This window comes from Monodon monoceros, unplaced genomic scaffold, assembly GCF_005190385.1.
Source record: "Monodon monoceros isolate NGI ecotype Baffin Bay Population unplaced genomic scaffold, NGI_Narwhal_1 Super_Scaffold_2, whole genome shotgun sequence".
Lineage (NCBI taxonomy): Eukaryota > Metazoa > Chordata > Mammalia > Artiodactyla > Monodontidae > Monodon > Monodon monoceros.
The window spans coordinates 71,429,651-71,455,263 of NW_021703776.1; the positions used below are offsets into that span (position 1 = coordinate 71,429,651).

The 25,613-nt window shown below is 35.2% G+C and overlaps 1 non-coding gene across 1 annotated transcript; it reads right to left on the reverse strand.

Annotated features, from left to right (window-relative positions):
• Positions 1–22,063: 22,063 nt before the first annotated feature.
• LOC114902124 lies at positions 22,064–22,166 on the reverse strand. Its single transcript, XR_003795361.1, has one exon. It is a non-coding gene; the product is annotated as a U6 spliceosomal RNA (small nuclear RNA).
• Between the last annotated feature and the right edge of the window lie 3,447 nt (positions 22,167–25,613).

A 25,613-nucleotide genomic window follows, 5' to 3' on the forward strand; every position in this document is an offset into this window, starting at 1 on the left:
GGATATTCTATCCTAATTATGACAAACTTCATTTTAATATTGAAGATGGTGGTATGTATAAATAATAAGTTTGTGATCTAATGGTCCACTTTCAGCATTGATCAACTGATCCATGTGATGTCTTGTTGCTGTCGCTATACTGACCTCTGCAGGCTTCTGAAGTTGGGAACAACTGTTTACTCTGTGTAGCACTGCTGGCTATTGTATAAGAGTAAAATGACAGAGTTTATAGTCATAAAGGACTTACACATTTTAAGAGTTACTGATGAGCTAAAATCCCTTTTTATTCTATCTTTCATAAAGAACTTTGTATAGATACGTTTCGAAGAACGATTTCAAAAGCAGTATTGGTCATTTTTTATTACTAAATAACTTTCTTGCCCAACAAACCTGTTTAAGATGAAAAATCTCCCTTTAAAATGAACACTTTAAAAGTCATTTTTAATGATTAATACAGGAAAAGACTCTTGGTCAGTTAGTGGGTGCAACGATTTTAGTTGAAAAGATATTCCTTTGCAAATAAACTATATGTTGACTCTAATTTTATCCCATGTGCAGTTTGGTTCTATTTTTCCATCTGTTACTATGTAATAAGCACTTTCACTTGCAAGTTAGGGAGCCACTTGCAGACTTACTGAAGCTCAAATGAGGCAGGCTATGAATTCTAATATAAATATTACAACTAGAAAATAAGTTTTCTGAAATATCTATGTTGAATTCAATTTTATCAGTTAGAATTATGCATTACCTGTAAAGAACTAGTCAGTTCTTCCCAGCTTAAGTCTTCTTACCCCTCTAATAATTTGTCTCTAACATTTGTTCATGTCCAACTATAACTTCCCAATTAGTCTCTTACACTTCATATATGTATATTATATATATTATATATATATATAATATACATATATATTATATGTATATATAAAATTTGTAACTCATGGTCCAGTCTGGTTGATTTGCAGAGCAGTGCTCCAAACTTTAAGTTAGCAACAAAAGCATGTTGAACTACAGCTCTGTGTATGCCTATTTGTGGTTTAACAAATGACAAAAAATTTGGTACTGGAAATATTTTTGTATGGTTTATGTTTTCCTTTGCTTTCTTTGCATTTACTGATTTTAGTAACCATTTCACCCATTTCCTATAGCTACCCTAACTATTTTCTTAAACAGATACAGGGGATATTCAAGTAGTTTCTGGCTCTCCATCAAGTAAAAAAAAATCATTTATGAAATGAACCTTTACTAATGCATCTTTGAAAACTGAATTGTGCTATGTTCTGCCACCTTTCCTCTATCTGTAAAACTACAGGCGATACGGATTCTGCAGTAGTTCATCTCATCCTAGCTGTTGACAACTGAATCCTGTGTCCCAGAATTTAAATAGTCCAAAACTTTCATTATAAGCCACTATCATTTCAAACACTGTATGTTTTAGCATTGATGTTAATAGTACTTTGATTAGTTTAGCCAAAAAATATACTTTTATATGAAATATACAGACAAAGCCAGGCAAAAAAGTGTCCTTAATATATTATCCCTACGAATTTTTGGAAGAATAATTGGGAAAATTTTAACATTGACTAGGTATTGGAGAATCTTAGGGGATTACTATTAATGTTTTATGTGTGTTCCAGTTATGTTTCTAATAAGTCCTTATCATATAGAAATACATGCTGAACTGTTTGCGGATTAAATTATATAACTTCTGGAATTAGTTTCAAAATATTCCAGTGGTATTGCTGGGGTAGGGCAAGTAGTAGTTGGTGAAAATATAGATAAAAAAAACACTGTCTTCAAAAATCTAGGGGGTAAAAACTGGAGGTTCATGATACTATTCTTTGTTTGATTTCCCAACCCCAACTTGAAAATAACAGTAATTATTTCACACCTCTTCCTAATCATTCAACTGAACCAGCATCTCAAACCTGGGTCACTGAAGTTCTCCTTTATCCATATTCTTTTAATACAAAAAGTTACGCACTCCAGATCTGGCCAGTTCCACACCCACCAATAAGCCTACCTGTCCTCTCTTCTACTTTATAATGCAGCATTTGATTTCCTAAATACACTAGTACCACGTTCTATACCATTCTGTTTCATGCCTACACAACTTTGCAGGTATTGTTCCACCCTCTACTCCATGTGTCTACTCTTTCTCTTGTTTCTTCAAAAGTGAGGTCAGATACCACCTCTTCCAAAAACCTGTTTGATTTAGCTAAAACCTCAAAAGATTCGCTAGTTATGCATTCAATTCTCTTTCTGTTACAGCTCTACTTTGTACTTTTTAATTATTATACTTAATCGTACATTGCATTTTATCACTTTACACATCTCACTGAAAGTATTTAAGATTTTATTGCATGTGTATAATGCATGGATGTTATTTCTAATTACATTTTATTTCCCTAGTCCTGTTTATTCTCCCCTGCATCATTCTTACCTGTTTTTTATTCATATTATTTATACTGTTACAATGTATTTTTTAAGGCTGCCTTAAATAATTTTTTGTACATTTGGAGCATACATAAATGAGCCAACAAATAATCTTCCTTACTAATCGTGAAACTCTTCAGGACACCTAATGTCTCTTGTTGACTTCTGTATACCCAGCAATAAAGCTGTGTTAAACTAAATTGAAAAAACAAAAAAATTCAAAAGAACAGTTAGTAATGGTTTACTATAGAAGGAGAAGGACAGTGAGGGAAGATTTCTGGAATTATCCAGTTTAGAAAATGCTCTAAAATAAATTTCTAAAACTTTATTTTCCATTTTATATTTTTCTAATGTATAAAGTTGTTACTTTTTATTACATGAAACTGGATGTATATTATTGATCTGGAGCCTAATTATTTTTTTTTAATCATTCATTATAATTACATAGTATTCTTTTCGGTGCTGTTGTTGTCTTGCCTTAAGAAAACAACTATTTAATTGTTATAATGGCTGGACCAAAGTACATATTACTCTATAGGTTTGTTTGTTGATAAATCTTAAGTTATCGTGAAGATACACGTGTACACATGTTAATTCATAAACATATTTACAAAGCTAAGTAGGGTTTTCATCTCAATTAAGTATCCTTTCATTTACCATGGTGAAATTAATAATCAACATATAAAAAGTAATGGGAAAGCTGAAGACATAATTCTCCTCTTAAGTGTTTTCATATAATTTCAATTCCCTTTAAATAATATTCCTGGATTATGAGCAATTATAACTGTGGGCTATACAATCTAAGCAACTTTATTAAAATTCATAAATTTTCAGAATAGGAGAAGGCCATATGCAAATATTTTTAATATAGTAGATGTTTATGGTAGCATTCAGTCTAAAATTCAGTAGAACTATTAGATCACATTTAGGGTGTTAAACTGTCCCATACACACTTGTATAAATACCATTTGGAATAGGCAGAAACTTAGTTGTTTTAGGAAGGAATGGAGATATTACTATAATCCTCCTGCCCATGAAATTTACTTTAATACTAACAGTCTTTAACCTTGATTGTAAATAGAAGCAATAGGTGGGCTTTATCACCAGCAAGATCAAGGCGCCTTAGGACTAATACAGCTGAAGACCAATTCAAACGTATGTGTCCATGAGCTGCCCCTTCCCTCCCTCACCACTACTGTATAGGCACTGTGCTGTGGCTTTCAGGTCAGCAATCAAGGGAATCAAAACTTCCAGTATAAGAAATCATTTGGCAAGTTCAAGTTTCTCTCTCAAAGCCTGCTTCCAACTCCTACAACACTGTCATGGAGGTAGTTATGGGTAAGACCAAGAAGGCTCCCCCTGAATGCCCTGCTTCTCTCCTAAACTGGTTAGGAGTGGAATGTAATAAAAGTAATAAAGACAATCATAACATTTATTCCCAGCTTACTGTTGGCAGACACTCTGCTAAGTCCAACTTTCAGTCAGACCCTTGTAATTAATTTGTGTGATTTCAGATTGCAAGGCTTTTATCTGATTCTTTGTCTTTTGACTTACTCGTAACTATTGCTTGGATTAAAATCCTGAAGCTGGACAATAAACGAAAAATAATTTGCTTTAATTTTCTTGAACAAAAGACAGGGTAATATTCTTCTTCCACATTAAATCTAAAACCTAAGCCAAGACATTTTGAGAGTTAAAGCATTCTTTAATAATTTCTTTAAATTTTTATACCAGAGATGGGGTATGATTTTATAACCACAACTTCAGATGTGCAAAATTATTTTTTATTTCTCTATAACTTAATTTAGCTCATGGCCCTCCATTTTTACATAATCCTGTCATTTTAAGGTACACTCAGCCACTTTCAGTTGAAATTTGCCATTTCAAGATTATATTGCCCTTTCCCATGTTTCATGCCATCTCTCCATGAGTGATCCACGAAGGAGGTTGGGAGGAGTTAACTTGTCCATCACTATCCTCCAACTTGCTCTAACTTCTACAGTTTGCATAGAGGCATTCATTTTTGGTACCCAATCCTACTGCATCCATGCCCTCCAGTCACCAGGGTCATGAATTCCCTTTTCATTAAATGCTAATCAGAAACCCCTTCAGGTTCACTGGCAAATGGTCAGCTACTTCTGTGGCCCTTCCCCACCTCATGAGAGGTCTAGAACCTTTAATGTGATCTCCAGTGTACTGTATAGAATCCAAGGGATTTTGAATGGCTAGCTAAGGCCAATCTAAAAAAAGTAAAAAGGAACAGGTAAAGTTAATTAATAATACAGTTTTTAACTCATATATTCAAATAATAATAGAAAATCTGCTTTAATTTTGGAAAGAAATTCCAGATCCAATAAGCCTCAAAAAATCCCCAAGATTGTTTTTAGTGTATCTTTATTCCAGATTTAAGGATGACTTTTACATAGCTTGATAGACTTTTTTTTTAAATTTATTTACTTTATTTATTTTTGGCTGCGTTCAGTCTTCGTTTCTGTGCGCAGGCTTTCTCTAGTTGCGGCGAGTGGCGGCTATTCTTCGTTGCGGTGTGCCAGCTTCTCTTGTGGTGGCTTCTCTTGTTGTGGAGCACAGGCTCTAGGCACACAGGCTTCAGTAGTTGTGGCACGCAGGCTCAGCAGTTGTGGCTCATGGGCTTAGTTGCTCCGCAGCATTTGTGATCTTCCCGGACCAGGGCTCGAACCCGTGTCCCCTGCATTGGCAGGCAGATTCTTAACCACTGCACCACCAGGGAAGCCTGATAGACCTTTGTTTTAATGCAGGATTTGGAGATTCATTTGAATCCCAATCACCCCTCCCTTCTACCCACGACCCACTTAAAAAAAGAAAAAAACCCTGTAATGTTTTGATCTCGAGGTGGTAATGGGCTACTAACACATGGATGCAGTCAAAATCTCAAGAGAGCATATTCTGAAGTCTTTATAAAGGCAATATGACAGCTAGGGATAAAACTCAGAAGTAATATTTATTAGGATTATAGTAACGTTACTGTGTGATGTTTGTCCAGTATATTTTACCAACTTAAACTTTTTGAAAGTAATTTTTATTTTATAATTGTATTTGCGCAGATTCATTTGATAAATTAAACGTCTTACAATTCTATTTACTCTATTTATGCTAAATCTGAATATCAGTCCACTTCTCAGGCTAGTGCTGGATAACAAGCTAATATTGAGCAAGATACTATTCTATTATAGTTAACTATGACAACAGAAGCAACTTCTCTTTTCCCTTTTATAAAGTATATTTAAATTCATCTTCAATCTGTCTCCACACAAATATGACCACCACTGCTACTATATACACAGTGAACCACCTGTGTTAAAGGATCAGGATCTCAGGTATGCTATTTATTCTAAATATAATGCACTTCTTTGTCCAATAAGAGATCAGAGCATCATCCTGTTAATTCAACCATAATGGAGACTTTATCCTACCAGCATATGTAACCATTTAATTCTTTACCTTATTTTTACTGGGGTCAGAACAGCTTTACTAAGTGATCAAGTTTCTCTATGCTTTGGTCTACAATGTGGAAAAAAAAAAAAAAAGATGGTCAAATGGCACACATCCAAAGCATTTTTAAATGTTGATAATTATGTTTTATAAACTGGATAATTTTATAAGTGAAAGGTCCTGTATTATTAAAACTTAGAACATATTTATCTAGGGGAGAAACATTTTCTGTTAAACCCATTAGACTGTATAAGTCAGCACAATATGTCTAAGTTTTTCTTAGCTGATCTGAAACAATTCAGCTGTGTCAGATGGAAAGGTCATAAAAGAGTTTCACATTCTGAGTGACTATGTGATTGGTAAATTAAAAGGAAAAAGTGTTAAACTTACATTCACAATATGTTTTCACATTTATATTGTTGCCTTTTCATAACTCTTTTTTTCCTGTTTCTTGTGTTTTATGATAAAATGCAGAATGGAAGGAAAAATATCCATGAATCACAAGCCATGTGTTCTACCCACAACATTAACTAGTTGTCAAATCTGAGATAAGCCTATTAACTTCTTTGAGCTTCATTTTTCTTTATGTTTCATTTAAAACATTAATAATATGCACACTCCCTTCCTTTCTTTAATATAATGTAATTGACATCTCACAGCTCCTCAATAAAAGGAAAGGACCATATTGAAGGAGTATCCTCCAGGTTTAGATAAATGTTCAGATAGTTTCTGGACCTGGTATCTACATCACAATAGCAGATAAATAATAACAATAAACCTGATTTAAATGATGAATTCAGTTCAGTAGAATGGTTCCTAACTTATGGAGATAGAACTTGTGTATCCCCAGAAACAATGACGGGATTCAGAAGATGCCTGAACATTTACCTTAGATATAGCAAGAAATGGCTGTATCTTAATAAAACACTGTTGCTTCGTATAATAGGGAGAAATTATAAAAGGCATATTTGAAGACAAATAATTTGAGTTACATGGTATTTATACACTGGGCCATTTTTTTCAGCTATAAATCTAGGGGAAAAAATGTATTACCTGTACAAATTTGTGTTTGATGAAACTCTAATCCATCTTGTCTCTCTAATTGTAAAGGGAAACCTCCTCTCCTCTCAGCCAGAATAACATCAAGAAGAAGCAATGTCAAAGGATAGGAGGAACAGCAGTGGAAATATTAGAATATTACTTTTGGCTAAAGCATTATAGTAGAAAACAGTACATCTCAGGTGAGAATTAGATTGGGTAGAGCCTGAGAGAAAAGGATCTGTAAAAGGGCTTACACAGAACTTACTATGTGTCAGGCACCGTTCTAAGCACTTTACATATATTAACTCAATCAACTCTCACACTCAATAAGATAGGTTGGATTACTACCCCCCACGAGGCACTGAGGCACAGAAGGGTTTAGAAGTATGCTTCAAATCACAAAATTTTTAAATTGGTTACTCACCCCAAAACAACTACATCTATCCTTTCAGATGTTTTTCATTTTTTTCCTCTTGTATCCCCATAGTATCTGCTTAATTATTTACAATACAAAATTAATTTTTGTAAATCACTGTATTTTAATTTCACCATATTTTACATATATGTTCTTTATAGAATTTCAGCGCAATTTTCCAGCAAGTCTCGTCATTGTTCTACTGCAATCATATGGATTGAAGTCATTTTAATGAACCTCAATCTCTAACTTCTAAAATGGATACCACATTTATAAGAATTTATGGAAAGAATCAGACTGGTGTAGAATGCTGTAATTAGGTGTATAATAAGAACATCACAATTTGCAATGCATCCTACAGAGGAATAGCCGCCTACTACGATTTAACTAGGATTGGGCAAATGTGCAGCCCTCAGCGCCATTTATGAATTAATCAGGTGCACAAGCACCTCTTAGGAGCCTTCATACCGAGTGAGGGAACCTCCTAAGGGACATCATATTAAAACAGCCCTACAAAACTCATTAGTAGAAACTACATCTTCCTATTTTTAATTTAAATATATAATAGAAAAAGAAACAATCTCTTTCAATCTATCACTGGACTTGAATTAGGATCATTGCAATGAAGAAATTACTAAAGTTTTGTGTTTAGTTTCTGAATAAATGCATATTTTATGTCCATGAAATTCCAAAACTAAAAGAAATATGAAAAAAAGCATTCTGATGTAGTTAATAATGTATCTAAAACACATATACCTTACAAAACTTCCAAACAGAGGCACACATAAATGCTTTTTTTTATTTCATCATGAAGGCAACATAAAATATATGTGGTTAAAATGATCCCCTTGCTTAATTCAAGCCAATGTCAACTTCATATGACTTATCTATAATGAGCTTTGAAATTGAACCAAAAATTAGGCAAAGTTGTAAAAAGTCACTATTTTCTTCTTTAGCTGAGCTATTACAGAAGTACTTTTTAATGCTTTCAGGCAGAGCAGGTAATATAAAATTTCCAATACTGACTTTAACTTGAGACAAGGATACACTTTAGGAGTTATTAGCACTCTGCAAAGCATGTTAACTCTGACATTCATGATGTCTCCGTTATTAAATAGATACTGGTACGTACTGATTTTCTTATAAAACTTAATAGTGATAATGACCTTTCCTTTAGGAATTGGGTTTCCACGTTAAAAACACAGGTAGATATATAGAATTTGACACCAGATACAGACTGTAGCAGACTGCTGAGTTTTTATAAAGAGAGACGTTGAAATGCATTTCTCACCTTGGGCTTTGAATACTGGTGTGCCATCATGGCCATCAAATGTATATATTTCAGTTCATAGTGAATATAATTAGTGTTACACTCAATTACCTGATTCACTGTCCTTATGCCCCAGTGCATCATTCTACTGTAGTGATCTGCACATCAGAAAATCCTATTAAAGGAAGAGCAGCTGATGGTACACATTTTTTCCATGTCATTTTGTTCTACTTAAAAAGTAGTATTCAGCCAAATTTTTATGACCACACAGAAGCTAGTAGCTTATAGAGATGATACTACAATCCTTAACCTTATTCATAATCCAAGATTAAGGTTTATTCCAATATGATGTAATTAGGGATTCAATGATCCAATTAGTATTGTTTTGTTTTCCTCCAAAGTCTGAAATTCTCGTAAGCAAAAATTAATCACATTATTAATATTTCATTCAATATTCAAATGTGTGAAATAGCCATTAATGGCTACCATTTTTTTTTTTGGCCCTGAGGCAGTAAGTTGCTTTATGACATGTTAAGTTGTATGTTCGTCAAGGGCCAAAGAAGGGAAATCAATTATAAAATAATGTTTGTACATATCAAGGATAAAGAAAATTTAACTGTTTGCACTCAAAAACACTTTCTCAGTATTAAAAATTTTAGGTGCTTCTCTAAGCCTGTAATATTGGCTTGCACTATATAACTTGTATTTTACCTTAGCTCCAATCACTTGTACAAGTTGATTTTTATATAATTAGCAATTAGCAATCAACAATAAGACTCCCACACATCAATTGTTTAAGTCTTTTACAAGGGTATGAAAATTCAGCCCAACTAGATTTGAGTCCAACTCAAACTCTGGCTCTTGTTTTAGCTACCCATATTAATTCCCACAATCTTTTGAACCATCCGTTCAAACGTTTTTGAGTCCCGTTAGTGTGTTTGTGCAGGTATTCTGCACAGCATGAAATGCTATGTAGATAATAAGCTATAATTTGAATGCCCATTCCTTTTGTAGATGCTAGGATCATTCTCTTATCACTGGTGAAATTCACACTCAAATATATTTTTAACAGTGTTGACTCAGTCTTAATTAGTTTGCACATGGAGCGCCTTACTCAACTGACAAGAAAATATGAAAGTTAAAAATTATTTTTCTTTTCATATAGGCCATAATGATAGATTGGGATGGAAATTAACTGTAGGAATATTGTTAGAAGACATGTCTAAAGTGAGACACTGGGATCACCTGGAAAATAAAGACTAAAATGTGTTTTCATCTTGCCCAGTAAGGGCTCAACCATGTGGGGCTTTGAGAGAGCCATGGGAGTAAGTGAGTGTGCAGTGGACAAGAATCCTTGGTTTTTAGCATTTGCTGAAGACTAATAAGCTGTGTTACCTTGAAAGTGAACCATTACCAACTCTGAGCATCAGTTACCTCATCTGTACAAGAAGGCTTTCATCAAAATCGGGAATTTTTAAACTTTCATCCTTAGAACCTCTGGAGTCTATGGCATAATTCAGAAGCCTCTGAGAGATGTAACCAAATGTAGCATGGGCAAAGATCCAGGCCTTCTGCCCCATTCAATAACATCAATTTGTTTTCTATTTTGAGGTTCCCATGATTTCATTTGAAAAAAATTTAAAAGGTGTGGGAGTGGTAATGCTGTTAAAAAATCAAAAGGACTGTTTCTACATGATCTTGAGTTTCATTCAGTTTTAAAATGCCATATATTTTTTAACATTGGAATAACCATCTCTTATCTAAACAGTTATAAATCCTCTTACCTAGTTATTTATTTACTTAAACACTTAGATGGTGACTTCTATGTGCCTGGTTCGATTCTGACTACCTCATAAATAATAACTCATTTACTCTTGTAAGACAGATATCATATAATGATCCCTATTTTGCAAATGAGGAAAACAAAGGCACAGAGAGGTTATCTCTCCAAGGTCACAGGGATAGCAACTGGTAGAACTAGGACTTGGACCCAGGCTGCGGGCTCTAGAATCCATTGGGCTTAATCCCTACATTGCTCTATCTCTCATATATTTCAAATGTATTAGTGATATACTAGTGATACAAATGTGGATTGATTAATATCCTTTAACAAGTCTATAATGATTCAGATATATGAGAGCTTTTTATCTCTTCCCAACAATGTTAAAATTTGACTTTTCCCATGTAAAATAATGTAACATGGCCTTTGTGGGACTGTCAACTACAAGAATATAACCATCATTAAGGTTTGATGCTCTCATGGTCAGATTAACATAAATGGGTAAATATTCATATTATTTATATGAATTACTTTTAGAGAAGATTATATTTTGGAAAATATTGGTATAGTGCTTGAAAATAGACCTTGAGGTTTAACACTTTCAAATTCGTTAGTAAATGAAAATAGAAAAACATCTAATTCTACTGTTTTAAAAAATACTAGAGATAGACTATAGGAAGCTTATTTTAAGAGGCCCTTTTAAATTGTGAGTCTGAGACATAATATCCTTTAGTGTACACTGCCAATTATTTTTAACAATAGAGGTATCCTCAATTGTGATATTAATAAATGTTAGGAGAATATATTCACAGTGTGTCCTTTATCACTTTTTTCACAAACTGTTTTAACTTTTTGGACACACTGTGGCAAAATGTAATCTTAGAAATTTAGGATTAATGAATTTATTACCCATTAATGTTTTTTCACTGAAGTAATCCATAAAATATACTGAGTTTGGTTAAGTGAGGAGAGTACATAAACTTTCACTTAGTTTGCAACTTGGTACAGCAACTCTTGACTAGCATTATCTTCATAGATGGACACAGAGATGTGGAAAGGAAGATGTGAATAACTCTAGTGAGTAAGGCAGAAATATTAAAATGATTGGTTATGACTAGATGTTCACTATTGATGATTTAATTATCCATACTATACCTACTTTGCTATTGCTAAAGAACAGCAAGATTTTTTATATCATCTATATTGGTGACTATTCATACAGTAATGAAGAGATAGGTGATCTTAGAAGGGAGCATGTTAATACACATTTTGTAATTTTCTTACACTGTTATCGTTAAGTTGTTAAGCTTTACTTAATTATTCTGACACTTCAGAAAACACTTCTACTTCATCTTCACAAAGAATGTTTTTAAGTTAACACACAACACATTTAAAAAATAACTTAATAAGGAGAACACATACCATCAAAGCATTTGACAATAATATTATATTTTAGAGTCTCTACTAAAAAGATAGCCTCTTATCTCCAGATCTTTCTTCCAGGATTACTTGTTTCAATTATTTACCTATTCATTAATTCATTTCCGTCTTTTCCCCAAGAGGTTTCAAGGCTCTTTTACAAAAAGAACAAATCAAACAAAAATAATATAGTAGAAATAAAAGGAGGAAACCAGGGCTAAAAACAGGAAAGCAAGCATTCCAACATCAAGGATTAATACTGCTGCTGTAATTGAGCATAAAGCCTGCATTAAGTTTCCTGGCAGGCAAGGTAAAAAATACAAAGCAGCAAGTTACAAATCTCTCAGAGAAAAGAAAACATAGCTGCGATTTGCTCCTGAAAAACAAAGCTTTTCCTAGCAGCAAATTTTGAGAAAAATGACTCATGGGAGGCAGTGTTTTGCAAATTGTAGGTCAGCCCATGAAATAATGTCACTGGATCCTGACCAAAATTTAAAATGCAAGAGTCAATTTTTGTTATTTACAGTAGTTATATTCTATACAGTACCTGCAAACACTGAATTAGGAAATACTGATTCACTGCCACTGGAGAAATTCAGCATTAAGTACCTGTCTGGCCACATTTTTGTAAACCTATCAATACATAACCTTATTTTATGTTTGTTTCTGTTTAAAAGACACCTTATTTAATACATATTGTTGATTCATTAACATTGAACTCATGGCCAATAGCACTATAACTCATGCCTGAACAAAGTTTTCCAACACACATATCTTCTCAGTAAGGCACACCACGGCCCTCTTGTGCTTAGAAGCACTAGACAGAGCTTCAGCACTATGCTGGGGGCATTTAAAACAGCAAAATCACCAACGAAAAGCACAAAAGTGTGAAAAACTTTTACAGTATGAGAGTTAAACAAGAAAGCAGTGCATTTCACCATGTGTGACCTCAGCTGGTATGTGCCTATCTGGTAACTCAAACTTTTCACCATGCTGCACATACACATAGCTACAAAGGACTGTGAAAGGACTATGAGTGTTGAGTTTGGTCTTAACAAACAAACTTTACGGTTTAGGCAAATCTGCAAATACAGAATCTACCAATAATGAAGACTGACTCTATACTGGAAGTGAATGGAGAGGAATAAAATAGGAAAAAAGTATTAGTGCTCATCTCAGGCAGTCAGGATAAATACTATTTCATGAAAGATTTTTCAGAGCTAATATATATATTGATATAGATGTACACATAAAAATCCATATTAACAGATACACCAAATCACAATGAAAAAATCCTTACTATCATTTTTTTTATGTTTAGAAATCACTGGAATAGAGGATACACAGTGATGCAATGAACAATTCAATAGCAAATTCTGAAACTTAATTCATTGACTAGTTATTTCTGAGGAGTTTTTACTTGTAAAGACCCTCTGGAAACACTTCAAGAATCCACAGGAGAATTAATGATGGCCTCTTCTAAGGCAGTAACCGTGAAAATGAAAAGAACAAGGCTGATGTGAGACTACTGATAAAATCGGAGAATTCTTGTTGACTGCGTATAAAGTAGAGGAAGGGCAAAGAAGAAACAGGGATCATTTAGAAAGGGAAACCCAAACTACCTGAGAAGAGTGGTTTTTGAAGAACGAAAACACATGAGTAAAAGACTTTTTTCATTTTTTGTTTGTTTAAGGAAATAATAAAATGAAAAAAATGAAGTAGAGTGTTAAGAAAGGATTAAATAATATAGCTAAAATCTTTTGATTTCTTTCACTCTCTCCTAAAAGTGCAAATAAGAATTAACTAATAAATGTAACTTTAAAAAATATTCTAAATATTCTAATGGAAAACATTATTGCTATAACATGTCTGGCATGTTGCAAAGACCCAAAGAGATGTGAGCTACCTGTAAAGTCGTGTACTAACCGTGTCAGGTGAGGGTGGAGGGATGCTATATCACAAAAAGAAAAAAAAAATCATGTCAGGATTTAAAAGAAGAAAATAAAAATAGTATTTCTCTTTTTTAGCTCAGAAGTGACGTACCAGAGGAATGGTGAGAAAACTATAGAAGTAAAATGGTAATACCTAAGGCAACGAAAATCAAGTTGGCAGTTATATGGGGAAGTACCAATGAATCTCCCATTTGTCCAAGGTCAAATCACACTGCTGCCTTCTTCAGAATACCCCAAGGTGTTTTCCAAGATTTTTAGAAGTTAAGTCTTCAATGTAAGAAATTCTACCTCAATCAATTCATTTTTCTTCCTTTCTTTTTTCATTCCTTCCTTCTTTTCTTCCTTCCTCTAAGACCAATTTGCTAATAGAAAATATTCTAAGAACAACATGTTGCTTTTCAATGTCTAAATACCCTGTATGTGTTATATCATCATCCCATAACACATTATGAATCTGCTACGGTTGACAGGAGTAAAGGTTCTTACTGTTTATTATTTTCCTTCAGTTATTGAGATTTTTGTCTCACTAGGTGTCCCTGGGCTTTTGTGTCTAACTCATGTCAAAAAAGCAAAACACATTCCCTCTGGCCACCAAAACCATATTGATGACAAATATCCAAAAGCTATAATCATAGTTCTCCTGTTAAGACTTCAATACATTTTGAGATGTAAATATCAATCTCATGTAGTTTCAGTTTACAAGGCTCTCAAAATTTGTTAGAGTTTTGGTTTCAATAAAACACACCCAAAACATGTTTTGTATAACAGTACTAATATTAATTCCGTGTTTAAAGCTAAATTATGAAGCTGTTATTAATTTAGAGCTAATGAATATAAAAAGGTGCTATGAGGATAATAATTAAGATTTTAAATGTTTTCTCTTGGGATAAAGAATTTTATCAAATAACGTAAACACACAAAATTTCTAGGCCTTAGTGGGATTCTCTATGCTTGTGAATTTACACTAGCTTATGATAATTTAAGAAAACACAGATATAAACTCACTTTAAACATTTCGAAGTCTGCATTTCATGACATACTGAATCATAATAACAATATCCCTTGTCTTTACCTTTTATAACTTTTATTATTAATCTTCACTGAGTTATTGAAAACAAAAGGTCTTATTTTTGTATGTCTAAAGAAAGCCTATTGTTTTAATTCCACAGTAGAAGTATACTCAAATATCATACCTCACTTTGTTGAAAATTCAGTAAAGCAAAAGGGAATTTAAACATAAATAAAACATCCTTCAATACAAAACGGGAATTTTATTTTTCATTTTTTCCTGTGCTCAGTGTCAGTCCTAACCAGTACTCAACTCCCTCCTCGCCCTGACCCCAACCTTCTGCCCTCATCTCTTAGTACCTAAGATCAGCTTTGTCTGTTCTTAAAATTGACATAGCACCTTAACATTATTAGACAGATTTATTTAATAAAAACCACATTATTTCTAAATGGCATTCACCCTCTCAGAAGTTTAAATAATCTGCCAGAAATTTACCCCAGCACTGACCTTGTTTTCTTTAGTAGAGTACAAGCTTTTAATAAAACACTCTGACAGTCAACAGCAAAAAGCTGTTTGTCTCACCTTAATATATAATAACAAGGATAAGTATCGTGGTTCTTTATATGGACATATTTATATAAGCACACAGACATGGGGGTTATTGGTTAGTACAAAAACGCATATTCCAAACGCTCCTTACATTCAAATCCAGCTAGTTATGGTTTGTTTTGATCTTTGAAAATGTGTTTGAAAGTTTTGTGGGCTTACTTCACGTATTATATCCAGTTAAACTTTAATACAAACTGACTTTTCCCCTCTACATAGTTACTCTCCGACTGCTGTCAGTCAGCAGGAGCTCTGCATACACAGACTCATGTTAACAGTGGCCTCTGGAAGGATGATTTCTAACCTATTCAGTCTCCTACAGAAAAGCTCAGATTGTATTTCAAACCAAAATAAAAGTTTCTCTGGAGGTGATTCTTTATTCCCCACCTTTACTACCTACTAGCACAAGTAATCAATCAAAAGGGAAATGGATAGTCAACTTTAGATTTGTAACCAATGTGAATGTTCCAACAAAGAATACGTATGCTTGTATTACAGAGAAATATGGGAATAGGTGAGTGGACACTTATGGAATCTCCTTCAAAGAAATCCTATGAAAGAAAGAGATGGTTTTAACATTTTTCCCTCCAGTGAATGGATTATCTAACATCTAAGTTTATCCTGGGCATATGTTTAGTTCATGAACTTTATTATATTTGATGTCAAGGTGGCTTAAAATGGTTTTGCATTCTTGCCCACTTGCTGAAGGCCTACCAACCTTTCAAGAATCAGCACAAACAACATTTTACTTTGAAACTTTCACTGAACTGACTCCACAAGCACAGTTAGGTATTCTTCTGTAATTCTCTGTTTTCAGAGCAGCGTTTCCTTAAACTTCAATATTTAACTTTGTGCACAGCATCCAGTATCTATCTTTGAATATACTGGGCAAGTAAAAATAGAACTGTTCACTAATTATTTTAAAATGAAAATCTCCGCTCAGTGAAATCTAAGTTCTATTTTATGCCACTCCTCCTTGAATCTTCCTTAACCACCCAAGCCAAAACAGCTTCTTTCTTCTGTGAGTTCTGTTACATGTCCAACTCATTGGTTGTCCCCACTAATCTGTATCACATGCAGTTCTCCAGGACCTCATGTTTCCTACCAAAAAGAATGAAAATTTCTGAGAGATAGGGAGAGTCCAGCACAGCCCAGAGTCTAGTCCGTTGCGAGAGTCGTCCAAAATTTCTTAAGTAAATTCTAGCTATCCTGGCCTGACACTAGAAGGCTTTAAATTTTTTCAAACTTATTCTGGTGTCACACTAAAGTCTGTATCATCCTGGAATACTAGTGACCAGCTAAGTTACGTCAATGACCAAAACACCCTTTGTGCAGGTGAAAATCTTCTTTCCCACTCACATCATCTCTAAAAACTAATAATGTCACTATAGTGTTCTTTCTAATAGGTGCTTCCAATGTGATATCTAAGGTATGCTCTGCTTCTAGACGTCAAAAGTTTAATAAACTAGCCAAAACTTTAAAACAGAATAACAGGAAAATATAGGTTGGGGTTTATTTTGGAGGAATTGCTATTAGCCTGACTACAAGGCTAATCTTCAAACATGACTCTAAAGAAAAGGTCAGCAGCCTGAACTCAAACAGAAATGGTTGTTAATAGATGAATGCAGTGATGAGGGCCCTCGTGGGTGGGTCAGCTCAGTGACTTCTGACCACCTCAGAAGCACAAGCTGTGAAAACACAAGCATTCCTTCATTTCACTTATCATTTGGATCCTAAGCTCCGATTCACTTTTTTCAAAACTTATTTTGGAGCCAACAGCGATTGGTAAGTGAAAGGCTACCTGGGGCTGATTGTCAGCAGCAGCAGGGTCCCGCGTGGAGGAGAATTATCGCTCTTGTTCACAAGAGCATGTTTATAATACATCTGAAATTGCCTGGCAGAGGGTCTTTGAGGAGACTGCAGAGCAAGGGTGGAAAGAGAGAAGAATATGGATTGAAAAAGACACTCCAGTGATTTAGAAAGTTCTTTGGGGAAATGTTTTCCCTCTCTATTCAGTCTTTTTCATACTTTATCAACTCAATTTTATTTAGTCTCTGTGTATGATGTTTAATACTTGCTTTCTAATTTTTTTTCTATCCAAATAACTATGTGCAAGGTCTAGATAGTTCCTAGCAGCAGATCACAAACTTTGCATTTAATACTCATTCAGTCACCTAAGAACAACTTGCCTCAGACACCTGGACCTCAGCGGGCAGCCCTCAGGAAGCCACTGTCCAACCAGGTCTGAGGAGTGAAACGGTGTAGTAGGCTCACACAGACCTGGGTTGCTGTTCCTCAACTACTAACTGTGTGATGTTGGAAAGTACACTTACCTTCTACTGGGCTTGAGTGGTAGAACCGGAAAAGGACTTGGGAGGGATGGGTGTGACAGGAAATTAAAATGCAGGTACACAAATTACATTTCAGAACTACTTGTAAAATATTCTCACCAAAGAGCATCTTCACAATAGACAGATTGTCAATTCTTATGATGTGGACACATACAAATGATTCTGTAGGAAAATCCTGTGGTTTTACTTTAACAAAAGTGAAGATTACATATCATTTAACATATCATCAGAAAGCTCTTTCTATTTGAAGGGGCCAAAGTCTAGACATAACTTGTAACACCACTGAATTCTATGCCTGAGAACAAAGGGTAATTTCTGCTCAGCAATCCTCAGTGGGTATGTAAATGAATGCTGCTGAAATATTCAGAAGCTGATACCAATACAAAGTGAAATGTAATAATCTAAATGTGCCATTGCTTTCCCCTCCTACTAATTACTTGCTTTAGGCTGTTTTCACCAATATTTTGTCTCCTTGCCTTTTCTGTTCAGACTGAATGGACACCTAACTAACGTAGGATCACTACAATTTCTTAACACAACTTTGAAGCACTGTCACTATTTTACTGGCTTTGTTGCTGCCCTGACCGTGAACACTTAGCAGAGTTGGCTGAAGTGCAAAACGGCCGAAGTCACAATTTGTGTGGGCTAAATTACTCTTCGTTCTATGGAAACAGATATCACTTAGACAACAGGGAAAACGTTCATGGGTTAAAAGAAACATCAAAACCAGTGCACCTCAGAAGGTATGGTCAGCTAAAGGCTAATGGGTAACTGCTGATTTCCTAAAAATTTTGAGGACACAAAATAAAATTGAATGGTCTCAAGTCGTCAATGCAATGAAGTTTGGTGGTGTTTTCACTCTGCATGAAATAATTCTTCCCATTGTTAATTTCATCCACTCTACCTCCATCCCAGTTTCCTCAGGACTCAGACTTACTGATTAAACTTAAAGGCAAATCCAAAGGATGTTTACCATGCTTATTCAGAGGAAGCCTCTCCTTTTGGACACAAAGGCCTTGTGTCTAGCTAAAGCTCACTAGCTAGCTTTCCCTTCCTTCAGAACAAGTTCTGTACTGAGAGGCTCTTCAGGCTCTCTTGAAAATTGGTTCCTTATAGACCCACTCCTCCAACATTAATTTAACAGTCGTAAATCCAGAGGTTGATTCAGCTTATGCTCGAGCCATACCTGGAGCCGCCAATCATTAACCATATGAATAAATGAGAATAAGTTTCCTGTTATTTATTTTATAGGGTTCCAATATGATTTTATATCAAAATAACTTTTTGGATGACTCCCACTCCATAAAAATGACAGCAGATATGGACATGAAGATGCATGAAAAGCCCAGAGCTGCCACCCCAACTGATCCTTCCCATCACAACCACCTCCCTCCCCTTTGATTCAAGGAAAACAACTAAAAACTGGACTAAATCATTCTACTCATAGAGTCTCACTCTCTAAATTATGCATGATGGCAGAAATTATGAAAAGTAAAAGAATAAATGAAATTTGGGGAAGTACCTAAATATTATTAATTTATAATTTGTATTATTAATGAAGCAATATGGAATAAGAGAATTTTACAAATATCATTAATAAACATTGTACCTTGAACACTTACTATATTTGCAACTGTGCTAAGTACATTCCATACTTTTTCTCATTTAATTCTCGCAACTAATAACTGATAGGTGCTATTATTATCTTCATTTTATAGCAGAGAAAAGTAAGTCTCGGTAAGGTTAAATAATTAACCCAAAGTCAACCAAATAGTGAATGGAATAGCTAGAACTTGGATACAAGTCTCTATCCAACTCCGAAGATTCTTACTCTATTCTTTATTGCCATTTTCATTCATTCCTTTATTCCTTCAAAATATGTTTACTGAACATCACCTAGGTAAAGGGTTTTAGAGTTGATGTTATGATATATCTCAGAAACTATAATGACAGCTCTTATCTTTAAAGAATTTATAGTTACTTACAGGGCGTACGGTCTTCAAAGGACTCAGTATGTAAGAGGTATATCTAAATAATTATATAGTTATCCTGGGTTGCATAATAACTTAATTTTTCTGTGCTTTCTACATATGAACACATTGGAAGAGATCTGGAAGGACAGACAAAGACCCCCACCCCCAAAATCATCATTCTGAGCATAGGTGTAAAGGGCAAGCAGTGGGGGATTGATCCAGAACCAAATTGCGCATGCCTTGAGTGGCTGGAGAAGTGCTCAATGATTTACGGAGCAGCCTCAATTTCTGAGAAAGGGAACTCACTATTTAATAACTCTAGCTAAAATATAAAATAATTCAGACTTAGTCTATTCTATCTTTGTGAAAACATTTGTGGGAATGATCTAGAAGACAGGATGGTATCAGAGAACATAAACTGTGGAATCAAGAAAAATCTGTGTTTGAATCCTGGCTGATCCATGTTCTAGACAAAATACTTAAATTCTCTGAAGCTGTTCTCACATCAGTAAACTAGAGATGATAATAACGGCATCCATCTTAAAGGGTTGCTGTAAAACAATCAAGAAACACTTTACATGAAGGAGATACCCAGTATGTGTTACAGCTTTTAGCACTACTCAATCTTACGTCCTTTTATTTTCAGGAATATTGTATACGTAGGTAGGTGTCCTTGTCTTCCCTCCCTACTGTAGATAAATTCCTCCTAAAACGACATACTTGGTCAATGAAAGAACTTCTTCATGATAAAAATAAAACAATTAAACAATTAATTATAGTATACATGAGGTATTATTCTCACCTGATAGACTATTCAAACTCAAACTCAACTCCAAAACACTGGATTATCACTTTCAGAAAATAGACTTTCTTATCTTTTCTTCTTCTATTTTTTAAAACCAAGCTTATTGAGGTATAATTTAACATACAGTAGGACTTGTCTTTTTTTAGTGTAAGTTCTATGACTTTTGACAAACACATATAGTCATATAACCACCAAAATCAAAATACAAACTGTGTCATCACCCCGAAATTTCCTCATGCCTATTTGTGGTCCATCTCTCACAATGCCTAAAGCCCCTGGCAATTCTGATTTGGTGCCTATAGTTCTACCTTCTCAGAATGTCAAAACAGAACGATTACATATTACGAAGTAGTCTTCCGAATTTGGCTTCTTTCACTAAGCATAATGCATTGAGGCTCATCCATTCACTGCATGTACCGGTAGTTGTTCTCTTTTTATTTTATGGTACTTCACTGTATGAATGCATCAAAGTTTGTCTTGTTGAAGGACATTTTGATCTTTACACTTTGGGGCAATTATGAATAAAGCCACTACAAACTCTGCCAAACTGCTTTCTATAGTAGCTGTACAATTTTGCATTTGCACCAGTAATGTATAAGAATTTCAGTTGTGTCACATCTTCAACAGCACTTTTTAAAAACAGGCATTCTAATAGGTGCATAGTGGTATCTCATGATGGTTTTAACTTGTGTTTCACAAATGACACCCAATTTAAGTTTGAATGGCCAGCAACCCTGCCTCACCTGTTGTTTAATGTTTTTCATAACACAACTTTATGCTGCAGACAAAATAAGTCCCCTGGCACTTCAGTAAACAAAGAACGCTGCTGCCATCAAGCCCTCAGCCACTGCAGCCACCCCCAACAGTGCACCCTGAGGGGAATCAGGATGGAGAAAAGCAGGATACTGGCCCTAGGTAGTTAAGGTGCACATCAACAGAATGATTTCTATAAACCCAGACTTGTATCTTCCCATACATAGAAAAGCACTAATATCATTAACTTGAGATGTTTTTTTGTGATTAGCAGTAATCTTTTGATGTTTGACTACATTTTGTGTTTTGGGGGGGGTTTGTTTTTGGGGGGTTTTTTTGGGGGGGGTCTTTTTTTTTTGTTTTTCAGCACAAACTCCTACATATCTTGGTTCCTCCCTTACCACTTTGGAACAGTCCCTCAGAGCTATCTGAAAGGTTGCCATTCTGGGTTATAGTCCTTAATAAGGTCCCTGAATAAAACATTATTCTCATCTTTCACGCTGTGCTTTTTTTTTTCAGTTGACAATGCCTTCCATAATTTAAGGTAATGGGAAATAAGATAATGTAAACCTTTGTGAGATAAACAATATCCCACTGCGGTACTCAGCTACTCAACTGCACCTCAACATTTGTATGTACAGCTTGTACCCTAAAATTTTACATTTCTATATTGTTCTGTAGTTTTCCTCTGATTTTTTTAAATCTGGGAACATTGTATTTATCAACTAGACTTGAGTCTTCACTAAGACAGTGAGTTAATCATCTCTGTCCTAACATTATTTTTTTTTAATATGGAACACTTCACAGATTTGTGTGTCACCTTGCTCAGGGGCCATGCTAATCTCTCTACGGTTCCAATTTTAGTATATGTGCCACTGAAGTAAGCACTATCTTAAACTTACATTATGCTAAGAGCCTTATTCCACAAAGGCTTGTGGAGTGAATTGAGAGCATTTAAGTCATAATTTTGTCCTGCCCTTCTCCAAGTTAAATGTCACCAGTTGCTGAGGGTCGACACTGAACAGAAGACAGAGAAGGAAGTGTTAAGAGCATGAGAACATTTGAGAGCTTAAGTGGGGATTGGTTAGCGCTCTAAAGAAAGTTGAAGAGAAAATGCAAAGTGAAGTATTATACAATGTAAATAAAGAAGCACAGGCAAAAGTAAGAAGAAAATAAGCAAAGGGAATATTGAAAATATAAGTAAAGGAAATAATTCATCATATAAGAGGGTAGGACTGAAGATCAGGAATATGCCAAAAATTATTATACATGAATACATCTATTTTATTGATAATATTGATTCTCTTGGTCTATAAGTTAAATCAACCCTCCTGACAGATGTAGGATGAAGAATGAGTGATATATTACTTGCTATATTTCTGGGGATAATGCTTAAACAGGTTTTTTTTCTATTAACAAATCTCCTGAACTTTTATTAAAATTGAAAATACTAATACAGACTCAAAACAGTCAAGATACTAGCATGTGAGTGAGACTGGGGAGAAGATGGGGGAGACTCAGCATCCCCCTGATGACCATCATCCTAATACTGTATCTTTAAATGCTACCAAACACTGACAACAGCCCAACCACTACACTGAACTCTGTGTATTCAACTGCTCGCTCAGCATCTCCCTTTGAATTTGAAAATTTTTTCAAATTTTTCATGGTCAAAGTTTTTCATGGTCAAAACAGAATTATTTATGCGTTCTTCATATGTGCCCCAGTTCCAGTTTCCTCCAACTCAGTAAATGGCAACTCTAGTCTTCCACTTGCCAAAACCTTAGTCATTCTTCACTTTTTCTAACATGCCACTCCAATCCATCAGCAAATCCAAATAGCTACATCTTCAAAATACACCCAGAATCCTACCACTTCTTATCACAATATAGTCAAAGCTACCATCCTTTCAACAGAATTATTGCCATAGCCTCCTAACTGGTCTCCCTGTTTCCACCCTGGTTTCTCTGGGCTTATCTCTTACCAGTCCCCGCCTGGCTCATCCTTTTCTAGCCATACTGCCTTCCTTTCTCTCCTTGGAACATGCCAAGCAAGCTCCCCCCCATAAGCCCTTGGTACTTTTTCTTCACTCTCTCTGAACCGTCTCCCAAGATATATATATGCTTCTTCCTGTTCTTTTCAATCCCTGCTCAAAGGATATCTTCATTCTCTAAAAGGCTTTTCCTGACCATTCTGCAGAAACAGCACCCTCTTCCTGTTTTCCTCCATCCAAATTATTCTGATTTACTTTTCTCAAGAGCACTTGCCACCACCTACCATTTTATATATTTGTTCATTTACTATCTATTTTATCATCATCTGGGTCCCCCACAGGAACCTAAGTTCCATGAGCGATTTAGCCTACTTTGTTCACTACTGAATTCCCAGTGCCTAGAAGAATGAGTGGCTCACAGAATGTGGCAACATGGATTTGTTAAATGAACGAATGAATGATTTATCAGCCTGAAGTAAGGTCACACCAAGTGATAGAGTGTGCATATGAACCCAGCACCTTGATTCCTGATCAGTGCTCTTAACCACTCTGCTTGTTCTACTCATCCTGAGACAGCTATTGTAAGGGCTGAAAGACATAATTTAGGTCAATTTTCCATCATCGCATTTGATACACAGTAATTACTGTATGAATGACAAACATCTTTTTATTTCCAGGGCTTTCTCAACTTCAATCCCCTCAAAGGTTGGTAACAGATGAAATCTGTCAAGTCTTGGTATTTGGCATAGTAGAGAATAATTGATGTGACTGTCCCCCAAATTTTAGTAAAGGGAGGCCTCTACCAGTCATTTTCCAAAACATATATAGTGTCCCTCCCTTCCTGACTCTGAGGCCAACTTGACTTCCTTTTCAAAATTCTGAATAAAAAAAGAAGGCAGAGTATGAGGGAATAAAGTGTATAGAATACATCAAGATAGATAGATAGATAAAAAGAAAATCCTATGTATCCCTCACATAGACAGAATTTACCAAGCATAGGTTGCTATCATTTGAACAAACAAACTTCAGATTCCCTGGGGCTGACTTGAAGGTTAAACAAAATTATACACCCAGAGCCAGGGTGATGTTGTCTTCAGTTCTGCCCCCTTCCTCAGTGCCCCCTTCTTTCCTCATCCACACTATTGAGCGTTTAGTGGGGTCTGGTCAAGGTCAGCAGCAGATGGACATCTGGTACTTTGCACAAATATTAACAATATGTAAGTTTTAATATGCAAGGAATTTTTCAAACTTTTTTATTGAAGTATAGTTGATTTACAATGTTGTGTTAGTTTCCGGTACAGAGCAAAGTGATTATATATATATAAATATATATATACACACACACACACACATATATTCTCTCTTCCATATTCTGTTCCATTATGGTTTATTACAGACTACTGAATATAGTTCCCTGTGCTATACAGTAGGGTCTTGTTGTTTATTTTATATATAGTAGTTTGTATCTGTTAACTCCAAACTCCTAATTTCCCCTTTGGTAACCATAAATTTGTTTTCTGTGTCTATGAGTCCATTTCTGCTTTGCAAATAAGTTCATTTGTATCACATTTTAGATTCCACAATAAGTGATATCATACAGTATCAATATTCATCTTTCTCTTTCTGACTTACTTCACTCAGTATGATATTCTCTAAGTCCATCCATGTTGCTGCAACTGGCAATATTTCATTCTTTTTTATGGCTGAATAATATTTCATTATATATATATATATATATATATATATATATATATACACACACACACACACACCACATCTTTATCCATTCATCTGTGGAGACACTTAGGTTGCTTCCTTGTCTTGGCTATTGTAAATAGTGCTGCTATGAATACTGGGATGCATGTATCTTTTCAAATTAGAGTTTTCATCTTTTCCAGATGTATGCCCAGGAGTGGGACTGCTGGGTCATATAGCAACTCTATTTTTAGTTTTTTAAGGAAACTCCATGCTGTGTTCCATAGTGGCTGCACCAATTTACATTCCCACTAACAGTGTAATAGGGTTTCCTTTTCTCCACACCCTCTTCATCATTTGTTATTTGTAGACTTTTTTTTTTTTTTTTTTTTTGCAGTACGCGGGCCTCTCACTGTTGTGGCCTCTCCCGTTGTGGAGCACAGCCTCCGGACGCGCAGGCTCAGAGGCCATGGCTCACGGGCCCAGCCGCTCCGCGGCATGTGGGATCTTCCCAGACCAGGGCACGAACCCGTGTCCCCTGCATCGGCAGGCGGACTCTCAACCACTGCGCCACCAGGGAAGCCCTGTTATTTGCAGACTTTTTAATGATGGCCCTTCTGACTGGTGTGTGGTGGTGCCTCATTGCA